The sequence below is a fragment of the Syzygium oleosum genome, unplaced genomic scaffold, assembly GCF_021117445.2.
Source record: "Syzygium oleosum isolate NSW1041296 unplaced genomic scaffold, Sole_v2.1 Sole_v2.09, whole genome shotgun sequence".
In the NCBI taxonomy this organism is placed as follows: Eukaryota; Viridiplantae; Streptophyta; class Magnoliopsida; order Myrtales; family Myrtaceae; genus Syzygium; species Syzygium oleosum.
In genome coordinates this window covers 420,630-441,324 of record NW_026607493.1, presented here as the reverse complement: position 1 = coordinate 441,324, position 20,695 = coordinate 420,630, and the positions used below count along the sequence as shown (strand labels likewise).

Below are 20,695 nucleotides of genomic sequence, written 5' to 3'. Positions count from 1 at the left end.
ACTCAAATTCATGTGAATCTTCCAAAATTGATTTTGAATTTGGATTTAATATAAGAAATTAGGCTCATTCGTGTCTCAATTGCGCAAATCATGAAAAATCGATCCAAATCACTGATTAGGGCTAAAATTGGGGGTTTTTGCTTTTGGCTTGGAATTACAAAATTTTTTCCAAAATTGAATATAATATGACCTCTCGATCAAATGTCGTGAAGAAAACTAACCTAAAAAATGACTAGAAACGAAGTAATTTCATTTTTGGCCGATTTGAACCGAATTTTGCAAATTGGGAAAAAGTTTATTCTAAACCGATTTTTGTAAAATTTCAAATGCCAAAGTCAAATTGAATGTAAAATAAGACGATTTTTGTATTTTTCAATTTTTTGGTCAAAGGTTTGATCAAAAGTCAAACCCTAGTTGACTTTTCGCTAGGAGCCTGATTTTATGATCAAATCTTTAAATTTTTCTGGAATTTCCAATTCTAAAGCGAAATTGGACTTGAAAGGAATCTTTTTATGCGAAAAGCCCCAATTTGACCTGGGGTTGACTTTTGGTCAAAAGGTTGATCAGAAAGTCAACTCGAAAGTCAACATTTTGACTTTTCAGGTTTTTATATGAAATGAATAGAAAATTGTTTACAAAAGCTAGGCCAACAAACAGAATTAAAAAACGACACTTTTTGTTCAAGAAACGGTTCTGTCGCGATCGGAAATCATAATCTTGAATTTTCTGCTTTTAATGATGCGTCGGCTAAAAATTAGGTATCAACACCTATGAACTCCAACTATAAAAGACGATTTAAAAAACATCATGTAATGATCACATTCTCTCATATAATCATAGGGCATAGCATGATATGAAATGAAAAATAATTCATGCATCAAGAATCACAAAATGAATGCAAGGGTAAAATAGTAATTTCATGTGGCCTAAGGGCAAAACTATAATACAAGACACCAAGGGTAGAGAAGGAAAATCACAAAAAAACAGAAGGTAGAATCATAATTCAGCGGGAAGAGGTAGAAGGTGCGTGCCGCGCATGCGCCCAATAGTTGCAACATGTGCTTGCAGCCCACACGCCCGAGTGTTGTTGTGCGCACGTGGTGCACACACGCTTGCGTGTTGCAACGCCAATGCGTGTGGACAACAAACCAGCGCCTTGCGGCCGTGTATGGAGTCGCGTGCGGCGTCCCCCGGTGGCGTGCCACCCATCGTTGTGTTTGTCTCGACGATATCTATCACCTTATGTGATCAAAAATAATTTCAACAAATATTTTTCGAGAAAATGGCCAAACAGTATGGTCGATTTCAACTCAAGACCCGTCCTGCGCACCCGGTTCGTGTTGACCATCAATACCGCAATTTCAGTGTATCGGACATGTAGACGGTTTGGAAATCGATTCGCTAAATGATTTCCTTATTGAACAATGAGCGAAAACTCAATAGAAAAATAAGATAGAGATCATAACCTGGTTCTGATACCAATGTTGGGAAAAAGTCGCGGAAGAAATCGACTAACCTCTCGATGTGCTAGTAAAATTCTGCACGCGTCAACGAACGTGTTGAACAAGTAATACAATGATGAGAAGAGTATCGTCCTACATAGATTGATGATAATAAATCAATTAAATATTAAAAATAAACTAATTCTAAAATTTATCTAACAGATCAAAATAGAATTGAGAATAAATAAAAATTGACAATTTTTAAAAACGAAATTTTCGAAAATAAAGGCAGATAATCAATCAGATAAAATATGTTAGAGCATCCGATTTCACCATAACCACTAGATATGAATTTCGGATCATGATGCATACAAGAACAATATCAAATATGTGATAGAGAAATTTCTTAGTCTATTTACTATCCTATCTCTAGATATAGCAAACCTACTCAGTTTATCAATCCACTATATCTCTATGTGAATTTAAATAAACATAAGTGCATTAAAATATGTGAATATTCCCGGTTTACAATGAATCTTTTGGATCACCTTATCACCGAAAGTTACACAAATAACATGGTATATTTCTATCCACATTTAATTCATGGTTATGTATTATAAGGAACAATTGCATATTATCACTTCTCAATCTCAAACATACACATCAGATCATTCAAGGGGAAGCCAGTCACTTAAAGGCATTAAGCACAATAATATATAACTCACATGAATGAAATCACTTGCAAAGCATAAAAAGTATGAAATTCATACCATTATGGTTAGGCTACATTATAGCTCTAACAAAGAAAATTAGAGCATAAAAGAAGAATAAATGAAAATATAAATTAAACCAAACATCTTGAATCAAAGAATAGGAATCCTGTCACCACGTTTCTCTTCTCTTCAAAATACTTGGAAAACTCCTAGAACACTAAAAACAAAAACGATCTAAAAGAAAAACTAGCTGTTCCCCCAAGTTATCCTATTTATATGATATCATCCTAGACTCCTCTCACAAGGAAATTGATTCTTTTTCGCATAAAATTAGCGAATAAATCGCAGAATTCCCAATGTAATATCCACATTCTAACTCTTCTCTGGGTAGTATATTCCTTTTCTTCTTTTTGCCATATTTTCCTTATTTTCTCCATATCTCAATATTCTACATAAACAAGGAAAAATTAAGTAAATAAAATGAAATCCAAATATATTATAACAAATATTGCATATTTATTGCTTAAAGTAGAAAAAATAACTCTATTTCTAGAGAGTTATCATGTGCACAATAAATGAATTACCAAGGAATGTGAATTGAATCACCAGCGAATGTTGGACAAATATGCAACTTCACACCGGTCCGAATATAATCACGAGGAAAATATTTTTGTTCCACAGCGTTGTTGACACCTGATTTTTAGCTTCTTTTTTTTTTTTCAAAAATCTCAAAATTAGGACTAGGAATCTTGGCCAAGCCTAGAAACCTATTTCTAAACCAAAAATAAATTTTTTAGCATTTTCCTGCATTTTTCTTTAATTTCTTTTAGTCAAAATAAGTGAGAAAATCAAGAAAAATAGCAAATGGAATCAGAAAATTCCATAAAAATAGTCATTAGTCCTATTTTAAATCCAATTTCATTAATGCATCATCAATTTTGAAAAATCTCAATCGGGCATGTGTTTTTTTTCCAAAATTGGGCAAAATTAAACCAGAATTAAACAAAAAATGCAATTAGATCTTTTCTAGTCATTTTTAAGTCATAGTGTCTTCACAACAAATGATTCTGGGACCTTGAATTACATAATGGTCAGTCCAATTGCATAATTTGTCATAAAAATAAAAAAATCCCCAAAATTCAATTGAAAATTCGGAATTTTGAGCCCAAATTGGGAATCGTGTCCAATTCGAAATTGTCGAACCACGAGACCATCATTTCTAAGGTTAATCTGATGTGGGTAATTCAATTTTGGCACTAATTTTGCCTAATCAGGTCATTAAGGCATTGAATTGAATAAAACCCTATTAACCCGAATATAAAAAGTTAAAAATCGTGGACATGATTATGACAAAAATTGGGAAAAATCACATATTTGGGTTCAAAATGTGTTGAGGAATTCAATTTTGGGGTTTAATTTTGAAAATTGGGTCAAAATCGAGCATAATTTGCTAATTTAGACCAACCCGGGCCTGCTAGGTTGATCGGGTCAACCCGACCCGACCCGGGTCATTCACATTCTTCACCCGACTCGCCCAGAGCATGCCAAACCCAGAAAAAATCTTCTCAAACCCAGAACTTCATGAACCTTCCACTATAACATCCTAAATTTCGTCCCATTTCCGGAATCAATGAGATCGATATTATTCTCATTTAATTTTAGCAAGTCTCGCCCGGAACGGATCCTTCACGGGATACTGACCAATAGGAAATGGCTAACTAGGAAAACGGTACGTGGACCAGGGACCCGATCGCGAATCGGGCACCGATTCTGAGAAACGATGAGGAAATATTTTGAGCCAATGTGGGCCGATCCTAGGAAGGTGACGGATTTAGTTTGGCCAATGACGTACGATCGGATCGCGGGTGATTTCGCACGACCAAGAGTACGCGTGGCGAACACATCCCGAACTTAATCCGAACGATCGAGACCTCCGGAACTAGCGATACTTCCTCGCGTTCTCCCGGTAATCGAGACCATCACGACTCGAGTAACCCTAGGTCAATACGCGTAACCCCTAAACAGCCGCACGTTAGTGAGAGACCCTAAAATTGTAATTGAGCAGTTTTGATTGCGAAATTGGATCCAGACTTGGATGTCGAATTTCGTGGACGTGCATGACTATTTTGCGAGGACGACGTTATTTTAGTGTGGCCAATGATGTTTGGGGTCGATACGGTCGAAAATGGAAATTCGGCCTGGAATCGGAAAATTACAATTTTGCCCCTAGGCCTATTTTTAGTATTCCGAATTTTGGGATAATTATTGAAAATTATTTTGGGAAAATTAAGTGGATAATTATCAGCCCAATAATGCAGAAAATCTTGGACCAAAATGCCCCTCAATTATTGGGCTTAGATTAATATGGACCAAGTGAGCGAGGGGTAAAATGGGAATTAGAAAAGTTGGTCAAACCCTTATTAGACCAATGATTCTCTCTTTCTCCTTCATTTTCCCCCACCTTCGGCCACTCCTCCTCCTTCTCTCTCTCCCTAGCCGAATCCTCCCCTCCTCCCTCTCTCGGCCGCGCATGAGCCACCGCCCGCCGGAACGCCGCCGTCGGCCGCCGTCCATCCAAGTCATCGCCGTACCACCACCCGTCCATTCTCTCTCTCTCTCTGTCTCGTCTCTCTCTCCCTCGTACGGCGTGAGGACCGCCAAGGACCACCGGTCGTCGCCGCCGTTCATCGCCGCCGAGGAGGCCACCGTCCGCCACCGTGAGCCGCCGTTTGGACCGCCGTTCCCCCACCGGTTCAGCTGCCTCTTGGAGCCTAGAATTAGGTGAGTATTTACCCCTAAACCTTAATTAGGACAATTATACATTTCTAGATAGGTTTAGGGTATTTTAGGAGTTAATTATGGTGTGTTTAGGCTTGATTAAGGGCTGGTGCTTAGCGGTTGATCTTGTGGTGAATTTGGGAGTTAAATGAGTCGAAATGGAGGTGGATTAATGTCCTAGGACGGGCTGATTTGTGGCTGTCCCCGTGGATTTGAATGGGACTAAGTTCGGTTAATTAGGGGATATTAAGGTTGTTTAGTGGGCTGATTAGTTAGTGTGGATTATGGTGTGATTTGGGAGCCGAATATGCTAATTTCAATGTGGTTTAGTGCCCTAGAGTGGGCTGTTTCATGGCTGGAATTATTAGGATTAAATGGCCTAAGTTCGGCTAATTTAAGGCTTAATGGTGGAATCCCGAACATGCTTCGTATTGTTCGATTGGTGGCTGATGTGGTGATGGATTGGGAGGTTTAATGGAATATTTTGAGGTTGATTTATGGCCGAGAATGATCGAAATTAGTGGCTGCCCATGTGATGGTTAATTGGCCTAAGTTCGAGTGATTTGGGATTTAGTTATGGAAATTCCCGAACATGACTTGAATTGTCCATTGAGTGGTTAATTCATGCTTGATTGGGTGTTAATTTGGGGTTGCCATGTCAATTGCCTTATGTGGCCGAGAATTGATGAGCATGTCGGGCCTCGAGAGTGCGAAGTTATATTATTTTAATCGCGTGAATAGTGTGCGTTGATCATGTGCCATGCAATATTGAAATGAATTGCTTTATGGACATGCTAGTATGTCGATTGGGTTTAATGTGATTAATATGAGCATGTTCAATGATTAATTGAGCACGTCGTGGCATTTATTGAGTATGTCCTGACATTGATTGACTACGTGCCTGAGTTGAAATTGGATGCTCATTGTGCATCGTGTGATTGCCCGAGTGCTGGATTGCATGGCCATGTATAACGCATGATTGAGCATTGGCTTGATTCGAGAATTGTGCGAGTATGCGTGCCTGACATGAGCATGTGATCACCCTAATCACCCTGATGCGTTTTACGCAGGGTTCAGATAAAATTGGCTGTGTACACGTGTGATCACATTAAGCCCTGATGCGTGTTACGCGAGGTATTGAGTCCGTCCTGATGTGTTTTACGCGGGACGATGCCCGGTTCTACCGGAAGATGGCCAGCCTGATGCGTTTTACGCGGGTTTTGGTCCGTATATGGAGATCGGTGTTGCGCCTGATGCGTTTTATGCGGGCTAAAGACACTGGGCCTGATGCATTTTACGCGGGCCATGAAGTGTTGGTATTGATTAATAGACCTAATGCGTTTTACGTGGGTCGATCTCTAATTGAGAAATGAGCAGTGTGCCAGTGTGCATTATTGAGCCAGATCACGAGCATGATCATATTGGTAGCATATGTGTGCAAGAATGCATTGGCAATTGTGCAAGCATGTGCGTATCGGTGACTCGTATGTGAGGCAGGCACTAATGAGTATGAGCATGCGTATGGCGTACGTGTGACTAAGTGTGATCGCGTATGCGCCATGAGCATTATTTTATGCCTAACCTGCAGGGTCAATTGTGATGCGGTTGCATCCGAAAACCCCCAACATGTAGAAAACCCCCAAGCTGGTGAGAACTCAACCTCAAGCCTAGCTTTACTAATTGGCGAATGCAGCTTGAAGAATGGGTACTATGTACTTCATTGGGTCAAAGAAAGTGGTTGAATTGAAGCCCAATAGGAGTTGTATCAATGGGAGGTCGAGTGGAGCTGTTCTCGTGCATTTTGGATACCTTTTGGTAATTTTGCTTGGTGGCTACGGTTGAAGTACGAGATTGCACAAGATTCATTCTAGTTTCCTATTTTGAAGATTTTATTTAGATTCCTATTTTAAGAGTTATGTTGATTCCCTTTTGGTTGTTTCCTATTTTGAAGTCTTATCTTGGGTTATTTCCTATTCTGGGATTTCCTCTTAGGTTTGTTTCCTAATTTGTTGTTTCCTATCTTAAGTCCTAGTTTCTCTTTAAATAAGGGTTCGGCCTACATTGTAAGGGGTTGGTGAATGAATAAGAATTCCTCCGAGTGAGTTGATTCAAATTTTTAGGCATCTTTATCCTAAGAGAGTGGTTTCTCTTTGGTGGTGAGCCGAAGGTCCTTTATCCTTGAGTTGGTGGCGTTGCCTTTATGCTCTCGGTGGTGAACCTATTCAAACTCAATCGAATCGTGGCTGGTGGTGCGCCTTTAGGCCGTGGTGAAGATTGTTCTATCCCTCTCGTGAAGATCCTTGGTTGATGGTCTAATCTTTACGCCTTGGTTCCTAATCGAATCTTTACTTTATTTGCTTGTTTGGATGCTTTGTGGAATCACTCGCCCACGCACGCATCAAATTGGTATCAGAGCACAGGTTAGTTCATCTTGAGTGATTCCTTTGCTGTTTCACACATCAATTCGCAACATGGAAGGTGATGTTCCAAGAGGCATGACCTTGGAGCAAGCGCACGACGAAAGGAGAGATCGTGCCATCGAGGGTCTCCAAAGACAGATGGAGCGCTTATTTGAGCGCCTAGACCGACCCGCAAGAAATCCTTTCGCCCGTCAACACCGAGATGAGTCCGAGTCTCGAAGTTCCCATGGAGATTCAGAATCCGATGAAGAAGATTCAAGTGCTTCAGAACCTCACGCACGGAGGAGAAGAGGACGGCATACACGAGATGACCGTGACATCAAAGTTGAACTTCCCGAATTTGCCGTAATCTTAATCCCGATGAATTTGTTGAGTGGATGCACGCTATTGAGCGAATGTTCGAATTCAAGTCCTACTCGGATGAGAAGAAGTGCAAGGTTGCTATCTTGAAGTTAACAAAGTATGCTTCACTATGGTGGGAGAATGTGAAGAACCAAAGTTAGGGAAGGCAAGAGCAAAATCCGTTCTTGGGGAAAACTCAAGAAACTCATGAAGAAGAGATTTTTGCCCGATTATTATAGGCAAGATCTTTTCCTCAAGATGAATACTCTCAAACAAGAAGGATTGAGCGTTGAAGAATACATCCGGGAATTTGAACAAATCATGATGAGATGTGATATTCCAGAATTGCCAGAACAAAGCATTGCTCGGTTCCTTGGTGGCTTGAACAAAGATATTGCTGATTTGGTTGAACTTCAACCTTATTGGGCCTTTGAAGATGTTTGCAAATTAGCCATGAAGGTTGAAAAGCAACAAAAGCGCAACAAGTCCTCAACAACCAGATTTGCGCCAAAAGGAACATCCTTCTTTAAGGGTGCTTCTTCTACCAAGCCGGAAGGACCAACAAAGGACAAGGGCGAGAGAAAGCAATTTCGAACCTACTAAAGGGTTCTCGGCCAGAATCCGAAGGTGACAAAAGAAAGTGCTTCAAGTGCCAAGGCTATGGACACTTCCAAGCTAATTGCCCAAATCGGCGAGTTATGACTCTTCAAGAAATTGATGAGATCAATTCATCACTTCAAGAAGCCGAAGATGATGCGAATCCGAGGGAATTGAAGAGAACGTTATGGAGGTTGCTGATGATGGTGAACTATTGGTGATCCGGAGAGCTTTGCACGCCATAATTTCTCCTAAGGATGATGGACAAAGGGAGAACATCTTTCACACCCGTTGCACCATTAACGGGAAGGTGTTTTCAACCATCATTGATGGAGGGAGCTGCACCAATGTTGCGTCGACTACCTTGGTTGACAAATTGAAGTTGCGAACGTCCAAACATCCTGAGCCATATAAACTTCAATGGCTTAGCAAAGGAAGCGATCTCAAGGTAACCAAACAAGCCTTAATTTCGTTATCAATTGGAAAGAACTATCAAGATCAGGTTTTGTGTGATGTTATCCCTATGGATGCATGCCACTTATTGTTGGGTAGACCATGGCAATATGATAGGAAGGCTGTTCATGATGGACATAAAAATACTTATTCGTTTAACAAGGATAGGAAGTGCATTACTCTCACACCTTTGCATCCGACTCATGTACTTAAATCTCAACCTGGGGAGGGAAACACTAGTAAGGAAAATCTGTTCTTGAGTGAAACACGGGTTGAGAGAGCTATTAGTAAGCAGAAGAATGTGTTTGCTTTGCTAGTGGTTGAAAAGAGTGAGTTAGAGCGTCCCATACACCCCAAAATACGTTCTTTGTTAAGAGACTATGCAGATGTGTTCCGGAGGATCTACCACCGGATTACCTCCAATTAGAGGCATTGAACATCACATCGACTTGCTGCCCAAGTGCCACTTTACCAAACAAGGCGGCTTATCGATGCAATCCGGAGGAAACCAAAGAGCTGCAAAGACAAGTGGGTGAGCTCATCAAGAAAGGGTATGTTCGAGAAAGCATGAGCCCATGTTCCGTCCCGGCTCTACTTGTCCCCAAGAAGGATGGTACATACCGCATGTGCGTTGATAGCCGAGCGATCAACAACATTACCATTAAATATAGGTATCCTATTCCTAGACTTGATGATATGCTTGATGAGCTATATGGTTCTATTATCTTTTCAAAGATAGATTTATGAGTGGATATCACCAGATTCGAATGAGAGATGGTGATGAATGGAAGACGGCCTTTAAAACCAAGGGAGGACTTTATGAGTGGATGGTTATGCCATTCGGACTATCTAATGCCCCTAGTACTTTCATGAGGTTGATGAATGAAGTTCTTCGACCTTATATTGGTCACTTTGTTGTTGTTTACTTTGATGACATTCTTGTGTACAGCAAAAGCGAAAAGGAACATGTTTCTCACTTGAAACAGATTTTTGAAGTCTTAAGGCAACAAAAGCTCTATGGAAAGATGGAGAAGTGCCAATTCTTTTCTTCTAGCCTTGTCTTCCTTGGATATGTTGTTTCGGGAGATGGAATTTCCGTTGATCAATCAAAGGTGGAAGCAATCAAGTCTTGGCCAATTCCTAAGTCAATTTCGATGTGAGGAGCTTCCATGGACTTGCTTCATTCTATCGTAGGTTTGTGAAGAACTTCAGCACTATTTTGGCCCCTCTCACGGAGAGCTTGAAGAATAAATCATTTGAATGGACAAAGGCTGCTCATAATGCTTTTGAAGCAATCAAACAGAAGTTATGTGAGTCTCCTATACTTGCTCTCCCTGATTTTAACAAGGTGTTTGAAGTTGAATGTGATGCAAGTGGAGTTGGAGTTGGAGCTGTCCTAGTCCAAGAACAAAGGCCATTAGCTTACTTTAGTGAAAAGTTGGCGGATTCAAAGAAGAACTACTCAACTTATGATAAGGAGTTCTATACCATTGTTAGAGCTCTTGATCATTGGAGTCATTATTTGAGGCCAAAACAATTTGTTCTTCATTCTGATCATGAGGCATTGAAATACATTAGTGGTCAACACAAGTTGAATTCGAGACATGCTAAATGGGTAGAATTTCTTCAATCCTTCTCATTTGTTTCTAAATATAAACCTGGCCATACTAATGTTGTTGCGGATGCTTTGTCAAGAAAATATGCTATGCTTGCTCGTATTGGACTCTAGAATCCTTGGATTTCAATCAATGAAGGGATTATATTCTGAGGATGAAGACTTCTCTCCAATCCTTGAGAATTGCAAGCATGAAGCTCAAGGTACATATTCTGTCCAAGATGGTTTTCTTTTAAAGGAAATCGCCTATGTATACCAAAGAGTTCTTTTAGAGAGCTCTTGATCCGAGAAGCGCATGGAGGAGGCCTAGCCGGTCACTTTGGTATCAACAAGACACTTGAGGTCCTCCAAGAGCACTTCTATTGGCCAAAGATGAATGGAGATGTACATGCTGTCATCTCGAGGTGCGCAACTTGTCAAAGAGCCAAAAGTCACTTTCATCAAGGATTGTACACACCACTTCCCGTCCCAAGCCAGCCTTGGGAAGATGTGAGCATGGACTTCATTGTTGCTCTTCCACGCACTCAAAGAGGGAAAGATGCGGTCATGGTGGTGGTTGATAGGTTCTCTAAGATGGCTCATTTTGTACCATGCCACAAGGCCGATGATGCATCTCATATTGCCGATTTGTACTTCAAAGAGGTTATCCGTCTTCATGGAGTACCTAAGACTATTGTTTCGATCGTGACTCCAAGTTCTTAAGTTACTTTGGAAGACATTGTGGGAAAGCTTGGAACCGTACTCCTATTCAAACGGCTTGTCATCCCCAAACCGATGGTCAAACGGAGGTAACCAACCGTACTTTAACCACTCTACTTCGTGGTTTGGTGAGTAAGTCTTTAAAGGATTGGGATTTGAAGCTTGCGCATGCTGAATTTGCTTATAATCGATCTCCTAGTTATACTACGGACGATCACCATTTGAAGTTGTTTATGGCATTAATCCTCTCACTCCAATTGATTTGATTCCTATTCCATCTAACTCTCAAGTGAATTTTGATGGAAAAGAAAGGGCTGAATCTATGAAGAAGCTCCATGAACAAATTCGTGCAAAGATTGAAAAGGCTAATGAGACTTATAAGAGGAAAGCAAATCAGCATCGCAAAGGAATCCATTTCAATCCAGTGACCTTGTGTGGTTACACTTAAGGAAGGAAAGATTTCCTTCTCGCCGCAAGAACAAGCTCATGTCAAGGTCGATGGTCCATTTAAAGTTCTTGAACGTGTTGGCGAATGCATACAAGATTGAGCTTCCCGGAGATTATGGAGTCTCGGCCACTTTCAATGTGGGGACCTTGCACCATATTTAGAAGATGAAGACCTTGGAAGATTTGAGGGCAAATCTTTTCAACCTGGGAAGAATGATGCGGTTGCATCCGAAAACCCCAACATGTAGAAAACCCCAAGCCGGTGAGAACTCAACCTCAAGCCTAGCTTTACTAATTGGCGAATGCAGCTTGAAGAATGGGTACTATGTACTTCATTGGGTCAAAGAAAGTGGTTGAATTGAAGCCCAATAGGAGTTGTATCAATGGGAGGTCGAGTGGAGTCAGTTCTCGTGCATTTTGGATACCTTTTGGTAATTTTGCTTGGTGGCTACGGTTGAAGTACGAGATTGCACAAGATTCATTCTAGTTTCCTATTTTGAAGATTTTATTTAGATTCCTATTTTAAGAGTTATGTTGATTCCCTTTTGGTTGTTTCCTATTTTGAAGTCTTATCTTGGGTTATTTCCTATTCTGGGATTTCCTCTTAGGTTTGTTTCCTAATTTGTTGTTTCCTATCTTAAGTCCTAGTTTCTCTTTAAATAAGGGTTCGCCTACATTGTAAGGGGTTGGTGAATGAATAAGAATTCCTCCGAGTGAGTTGATTCAAATTTTTAGGCATCTTTATCCTAAGAGAGTGGTTTCTCTTTGGTGGTGAGCCGAAGGTCCTTTATCCTTGAGTTGGTGGCGTTGCCTTTATGCTCTCGGTGGTGAACCTATTCAAACTCAATCGAATCTTGGCTGGTGGTGCGCCTTTAGGCCGTGGTGAAGATTGTTCTATCCTCTCGTGAAGATCCTTGGTTGATGGTCTAATCTTTACGCCTTGGTTCCTAATCGAATCTTTACTTTATTTGCTGTTTGGATGCTTTGTGGAATCACTCGCCCACGCACGCATCAAATTGTGTACTCGATCTGGGCCCGAGGGCCTAGGTCAATTGATTGCCAATTACTGTTGGTTGTTTGTGATTTGTTGCCTGTCATGAGGTGCATGTTGGCTTAGTTTAGGTTTATGGGGTTTTACTCGCTGAGATTCGTCTCACGGTTGTTGAAACCCACAATTTCAGACCCCCAGCCATGAACCCATGAGGGCCGCCTCCTCGTTTTGGGATCCCTAGTCATGTGGACACTCAGGAGGTGGAGTACCCTCTAGGAGACGACCGAGCTTATGTCAAGTACTCGAGCGTTGTTTGGGTTGACGAGGGCAGAGTGCACCTAAAGTCTTATTCGTACGTGGCTTGGACTTATCGAGATGGCTTAGAGGAGACCGGTCCGCTGAGAAGCTTTGACATTCCCTTTGATAGCGTTGGCGAGTGGGACTCTTCGGCGATCATTCCTCCCGATGGTGAGATCGTTGATCCCAAGGAGCCGGATAAGGAGCCGCCCAGGGTGCCCCCAGTGGAGCCGCAGGCTGTGCAACCATTACAGGCGATCCCTCCGTACCGCGATCCTCGTATTCCTCTGGGATTCGAATCAGAGGACTCAGTAGTAGAATGGGAAGGAGGTGATCCTCAGGAGCCACCAGGGCTAATTTAGGGGTTGTGTATAATAGGTCTGACCGGTCACTTTTTGAAAGATAGGTCGACCTGTAATAGAGCTAAGTTAACCCAACCACCTGTCCCTTTTTGTTGTGTCGGTGGATTTTGGATGCTCATCTTGCTGAGCTTGTTTGTAAAGCTGTTGAATGCTCGGTTTGATGGTGATGCACATGCTTCCTGGTTAATGCAAATGTATATTTTATAATCTTGTTGTTTGCTGTTTGAGCTATCCTGGGTCACGTGTGTTAACTGTACGGGTGCTTATATTGCTTCCGCTTGTGTCTTGAGCTCTGTGTTGGGTGTTGGGTCGGCAACGCGTCCTGGGACGTTGCACAAATTCGACCTATGTTGGGATGCTCGCGCGCCGTAGGGTTCGGGGCGTGACATCCCCGGTCAATCTATCACGTGTAAATTGACTTGGCCAGCTGGAGAATCTCCAGCTGGCGCCAGAGAATCATCCTAACTGATTCTAAGTCGGTTCTAACTGAATTTGGGCGGGAAAATTAATCAACAAAAACAAGAAAAAACTAAACATGAAAAAGGAGAATGTGCTCGGTGAAATGCCAGAGAGAGAGGAGGGAAAGATAGAGCGAGAAAGAGCGATTTCTAGTGCGAGAGGGAGTTGAGACTTCCTAAGGCCGAGCGATCGGCACTTTCCGACCAGAAAGCGCCGGCAAATAGGTCTCGCCGGTGAGTTTCCTCACCGGCGAACCTGCAACTGAGCTTACCGTGAAGGCTTGAAACAGTGCTTCGGTCGATCAATCCAGGGGCTCTCCAGCGAAGCGAAGACCACAGTTCGATAGTCCAGGTGTTGTAGAACATCCCCACGGCCACAAATCAGCTCGGGAGAGTCATTTGATTCACTTCCAAAACAGGTAAAGTATGATCTTCATCATAGTTTTTCCAGAATTTCCAGAATAAGTTTTAGCTCAAACTTGTGTGTTTCTTCGTGATTTTGTTATGTTTGATACTTAAAACATGTTTTGATCACATTTTGTGTTGCATGATTGCATTTTGGGCGTTAAACGAGCATAAACCGAGTCAGCCATTATCAAAATCATCTCGCCGGAGCTTGAGGACCTCCCGCCGGAGCCTCATTTTGGTCCTAAGACATCCAAATCAGTGATTCCAGGCCCTTGTTTGATGTTTTGTTGATCATTAGAACCGAGTTAGACGGCTAGGGCGAGTAGGATAGTTATTTAGGTTATGGAAATGTAAATCTTAGCCAGTGAAAGTTAGTGTTTTTTAGACTGGATTTCGCTAGCCTGTGAAGGTCCGGCGACACTCCGGTTAGGCTAGATTGGTAGTAGGTAATATGAACTTTATAGTGAATAAATCTGAATGGCAAAACACTCACCGGAAGGTCGTCGGCGGCGAGCTCAAACCGACGGCCTTGATAACGGTTGAATCTGAAATGTGCCCACTAACTGCTCGACCAAATGCCCCAATGAGCATAGGGCAAAACGGCGCCGTTTTGGCGCTGTGTTCGCCGGAGAAGACGACTGGCACCGGCACCGGCGACGCCCGGTTCGGCCAAGCCAAAACGGGTTGAATCGGGCTGGTCCGGTTCACCACTTCGACAGGAAAATAAAAAAAAATCTAAAAAATTGAAAAAATCAGTAAAAATCAATAAAAAATTTGAAAAATTTTTAAAAAAAATCAATTAGAAAAATAAATAAAAAAATTCAGAAAAATTTGGAAAACATAAAAATTTCGGAAAATTAGAAAATTTCATAAAAATTCAAAAATTTTCAGAAAATCCATAAAAATTCAGAAAATACAAATAAAAAATGTGAAAAATTTAGAAAAATCTAAAAAATTCTAAAATTCATAAAAATTTTCAAAAATTCATAAAAATCAATTCTCGGTTAATGAAATTCTCAGAAATTCAATTTTCGAAAAAAAAATAAAAAATAAAAAATTTCAAAAATTCACAGAATAGTTCAAAAATACTGTGGCCAACCTTAGAAAGTGAAATTTGAATTTTTTGAAGTGTCCAAGTGGCATTTTTAGGAAACCTCAAATTCAAGGGTTATAACCCCTAAAAAACCCTAAAACCCTAAAAAAGACACAAATCATGAAATGAACAAGCCTTTAGGGCTTCACTAGGGTTTGGATGTTTTCATTGATTTTCATTTTTAGAGACAATTTAGGATTGATTGATTTGATTGACATTGATTGTATATTTAATTCTTGATTGATTTCCCCACAATTAGAATGGATATGATTAGTGGTAAGCCTTGGAAACTTGCATGACACGTTAGACATCGTATCGTTCTTAGGTACCGAAAGGGCGTTAAAGATCTCCATTCGAGATCATTAGCGTAACCAAGTCCCCGTACTCAGAATTTCTGGTTCGTAGAATCGTGGTATTTCTCCCGTACCCCGATTAGGTTTCTAGTCAACCTACCAATAATGATTAGTGGCGACTCCAAAATCGAAAATTTCGATCAAATAGGAAATTACCATCCACTGTCACGTGAGGTATGGTCTAGGAGAGACCTTTGCACGGAAATACTTCCTTAGCGTGCAAACCCCAAAATTCCCAAAAAAAAAAAAGCGCAGCACGACAAACGTTATTGCCGATCATCTTCTTAAAGTAACGATGGAACCATTTGTGTGTGTTTTCTAATCGAGAGAGGAGAACGTACGTTTTCTCTACTGTATGTATGTCTATCTTATCATCTTTCTCTCTCATCGGGAAGTAATATAAACTTCTCTCAACCGACAACCAATGACACCCCTTCAAAGGGTGCCACTTATACACACATCTTATCATTGACAAAACGGTGCCATTTAACAGTTCTTGAAGTACAAATCAGCCATCACAAATAGACAAATACTCTTGCGGGATGCTACGGGATTTCACTACTTCTCAAGTGGGCACTGCTCATGCAACAATCAATGGTAAAGCTCATGCAGGTTATGCTCTCCCACGTCTTTTGCTCAAAGTGTGCGGTTATCATAGAATTTATTTAAGCTTTTCGAAGAAAGAGTAGATGTAAAATTGATGCAATAGCTCCCAACAAAAGAAAGGGATGGAAGACAGCCAAAAACATCAGATCAACGTTCAAGAACGGAAGTCTTCGACAACATCTTTTAATGTTATGCAGCTTTTAGTTAATTGGAATACTGGAATTGAAAAGTTATGAGAAAAATTCAACGTCCATGCAGAAAAGCTGCTTCTTAAAGGAGGTAATGTCTTAGTCGGTTCATTTTTAAGAGCTAAATATCTACACCCGATGTTCTCGCACCCCCTAAAATTACCTACACTTAAAAAATAGAACCCCGGAAATTACCTGCTTCTTTGTTCGACGAGAGCTTTTTAATGAGCCCAATATTATTAGGTGAATCGTGAAATCATAGATCCGAGATTTCAACTCTTATCGGGTCTAAGGCTTGAGTTTATGAATTGGGTGTAGTTTCGGTAACTTATTACCTTAAAAAATCATTAGTTATCATAACTTAGAGGTCTGGAAGTTTCATTCGATTCTAAGACCTCTTGGTATGGTTTTCCTCTCTGGGATATTTCTTCCGGGTATCGGAAGGTTTGACCGAACTTTGACTGACGATTACTCCCTTGTTCAACATTCCTTCGGACCTGATTTTTGTTGCGTTGGGATGCTAGCAATCTCTAATTGCAAGATGTGCAATTGAAATCGAAAACTCATAAACTTCCTTAGACTGCGGAAGATAGGCGACCAGTCCGAAGGATAAAAAGTTGACAATCAGATTGGGGTGGTAAAATTGGTGTCAAAATATTCGTTTTGATGAGTAGAAACCATTTGTTATGTTTAATATGTGTTTTAGCTGTTGTATCACGCTGGTCAAATTTTGATCAAGAACTTAATGATCTGATGAAACTGGAGGTAAAATTTTAGGTGATGAACAACCATGTTTTTTGTAGTTTCATGAGACTATTGTGTGGTCTGGTTTTATGTCGAGTTGGTGTCTATTTTATGGCGTGGTTTGCATTAAGATGAGTAACCATTCTCTAGATAGTTATGTGGATGAGTAACTGCTCTCTCGTTGGAAAATGACCAGTGGGTTCCCCGAACTCATATAGACGTTTTGGTAGGGGCATATAAAAATACGTTTCGTTCATTAATTTTTGGCCTAATAAAAAAAAAAACACTAATTTTATCTTGAATGACAATTTTGGCTTGAATTTCTTTTGTCTCATAAAAGATCTCAAAATTTCACTTAAATCCCAAATCTGGCTTGAACAATTTGAAAATTTCACATCATGGGAGGTCAGATTTGGGACTAGAGTAAAAGTTTGTGATTTTTATTGAGATAAAAAAAAGTTCGGGCCAGAATTCTCAATTAAGGTAAAGTTAGTGCTTTTTTTTTGGAATAAGCCCTTAATTTTTTAAGTAATACAAGCAAATATATTTTTAAAAAATATTTTTCAAATAATTTATTTTTGGTGAAACAAATGAAGTATAAGTTATAATTTCCAATATACTAACTGTCGTTATGGTACGCACAATCAATATTTTATTAATAAATATGCTGAACAAGTGTTTCGGGGCGCTCGTTAACAAAACCAACTTCCGATGTCATTTGATGTTTAATAATAAAATCTTGAGATGCAAATTTATTACTAAAGAAAAACAGAGTTCGGAACGTGGTGTCGAGGCGAAAAGTGAAGAAGTTTTTTTTAAGTTTTTCCAAAGAAATCGGTCATCATGAGGGACAAAGAAGAAGAGAACGTGCCGTGAAAAATCATTCGAACTGGTTTACGATGAAAATGTCAATAAAATTGAGGAAAAAAATTGTTGGGAGGCGGGACAAAATTAGTACGGAATTATCTGAAGACGATTCAGTCTCGTAAATGGGGGACATATGATCCAAGAAGCTGACGTGGACGGTCACTCTTACCTTAAATTTATCCTCGCCGATTTATGGGGGCATTGTAAACGAAGTGCGTCAATTTCCACGTTGAAGTCAAACGCGGTGCATCAGAAGCCAAAATGGGTTTGACCGTTGCCGCTGTAAACGAGAGGTGGTACGTACGAGAAAATATTACGTGAGTGGAATACTCCACGTCAGCAATACACAACTCCACTGAGCGAGTGACACTTGGCAAGCGGGCCCACAGATCAGATTTATTAAAAAATCTCACTCTTTCCCTTCTCTCTCCCGTCCTCCGTTAACTCTCCTCCGTTAGTGCTCAAGTATTCACTTTTCACCTCCTGGTTTCTCTCTCCTTTACTCCTCCCGCTCTCTCTCTCTCTCTCCTCTTTAATTACGCGCGCTCTCTCTCTCTTCTTTCTGCGTCTTCATCCCCTCTCTCTCTCTCTTACTTCATTTCAAATTTCACACCTCTCATCTCTCTCCTCCCTCAGTCTTGGAAAATCCTCCGACCACCTCCGATGAGCACCACCGGACGCTCCCTCTCAACTGCTGGAAAAGGACGGAGGCTTGGTGGAATCGAGTCGGGGTCGGAGGGCTCCCTCTGAAGAACTGGTCATCGAAGAGAGATCGAGCCGTGGTTCTACCCGGAGGACCCAGAAGATAGGCGAAGTTGAACTCCCTGTCGACGGCATCGCCTTGCCATCCTTGTCGCCATCTCCGCATTCACTGGCACTAACCGTCTTCTTAGTTGCCCGTTCATCTTCTCCTCTTCCTCCTCCTCCTCTGCCTCCTCCCATTGAGGTGATTAGTTGAGCACCACCCATCGGTGAGCTCCGCTGCTCTTGACTTGTGCATCTTCCGCTACTGTTGACTATTGCTTGAAATTTGTTGACGATTAGTTGCCTTGATTTTGTGCATCCTTAAGAGGGAAAATCGCTTGAGAAAAAAAAAAAGTCCTTTTTCCTCACTGCGTTGGAACCTCGCTCACCTTCGCCCGTTGTCGTTAGCCATGGGGTCTCAGGAGGGTACAAAACCATCCGTGTTCTTCTTTGTTTTGTGTCCGGAACTGATTTTTGATGATTTGGGCTATTGTTGTTTGATGCGTAAGTTTCGGATGAGAAGACTTTTGTGTTTACCTTTGTTCTTGTAGTGCACCCAACGTGTTCAACAAAATGTCCATACCGAGTCCGTATATATGATGAGTAATTGTTGGTCATATTGTTTTTTTGTTTTATTATTTGCTGATGGGTAATTGTTGTATCTATTATCAGAAGCCGTGATATGATAAAAAGACCACTGAATTAAGTGTATCATACCAAAGACAAGATGTGCAAGGAACCATTATTTTTGTTTTGAACCTTTAGAGATAAAATTTGATATTTCAATCAGTAATTAAGTTTTAAAGATTCGTCGTTTCCACAGCAGATATATGGAGACTGTAGGTTTTTGTTCTTCTGCATTTGTCATTCTAGATATGTGCACACACATGCCCACAGACATACTTCTGACATGCTCTTTGCTCATAGAAGTAGAAAACTCATCGCATCGTCAAAGATCAGGAGCCTTGAAAATGAGAGCATCAGAATAACGTCGACAGAGGGGACATTCTTGGACAGAGAGAGTGATGGGGCAATGGTTGAAAATTCTGCAGATGGGTATGTTAACAAAGAAGACACTTTTTGCTTTCTAAAGTACTGTGTTGGCTTTCTTCTTCTGTTTATAATTGACTGCAGCCATCAGCTAAGAGCCTTAACTTATCTGCAATAAAATTTATGTATGTGTATGTAATTATTCATGTGCATATATTGTGTGCTTGCTATGTATGATCTCAAACTATCGATTTCTGTCAGTTTACATGGAGCTGAATATTGACCCACTGAAGTGCCTTAGAACAGAGAAAATGAAATTTTTGATGGCTGGCTTTTGTGAGATGAAATTGCCAATAATATCGTAATAATAGTGTAATTTGCATCATATTTTGCACGAATGTGGATTGCATTGACCTGCTCGGGTCAAATTGTCTTGGATTATTTTCTCAAGCAGATTAAACTTTTGCACCAGGGATGAACAAAACTGGCCCATTAATGTTCAAGCCACGGGGGGTCAGAATAGTGTTTTCTTGAACATTTCAAACTCCAGGGGCACTTCTGAAGTTGAAATAACTGGCAGCATCAATGACGATCTTGGTTCACCCATCAAACAAGCAAATGATGCACCCCTAGAGAAAATGGATACTGAGTTGGCAGATTCAGGTGATGACGTCCCCTCTACTGCTATAGCCAAAACGGGTATTGGTGGGAGAAGATTGAGGGCCGTGTTTGATGATGATGAGGATTAGCATAATGGAAATCAAGGTTTTGTTTCCTGGAACATCGCATTTTTCTGTAAAGGCTTTGAATAATTCTTCCAACGGTTACGGTTGCCTTGCAATGTACATAATAGTTGGGATTTTTGTACACTTGCAATGCTACTTCATGTTTTTTTTTATCCATCCTTCTCTTTTACCAGTCGGTCGATCACCTGGTAAATTGAACTGCAACCATGATGAAACCTGAACTATTAATCATATATAAATGTAGAGAACATAGAGTTGAAATGAATATGGTCAGGGGTGGGAATCAGCAAGGCTTGACTATGACCAAGTCCAGGATTGACAAATGTAATCGTTCTATGTGCT

At 40.7% G+C, this 20,695-nt stretch overlaps 1 long non-coding RNA gene across 1 annotated transcript; it reads left to right on the top strand.

Annotated features, from left to right (window-relative positions):
- The first annotated feature begins 18,455 nt into the window (after nucleotides 1–18,455).
- Nucleotides 18,456–20,525, top strand: LOC115669125 (uncharacterized). The gene is made up of 3 exons (XR_008817244.1): nucleotides 18,456–18,844; nucleotides 19,545–19,673; nucleotides 20,080–20,525. It is a non-coding gene; the product is annotated as an uncharacterized LOC115669125 (long non-coding RNA).
- Nucleotides 20,526–20,695: the final 170 nt, after the last annotated feature.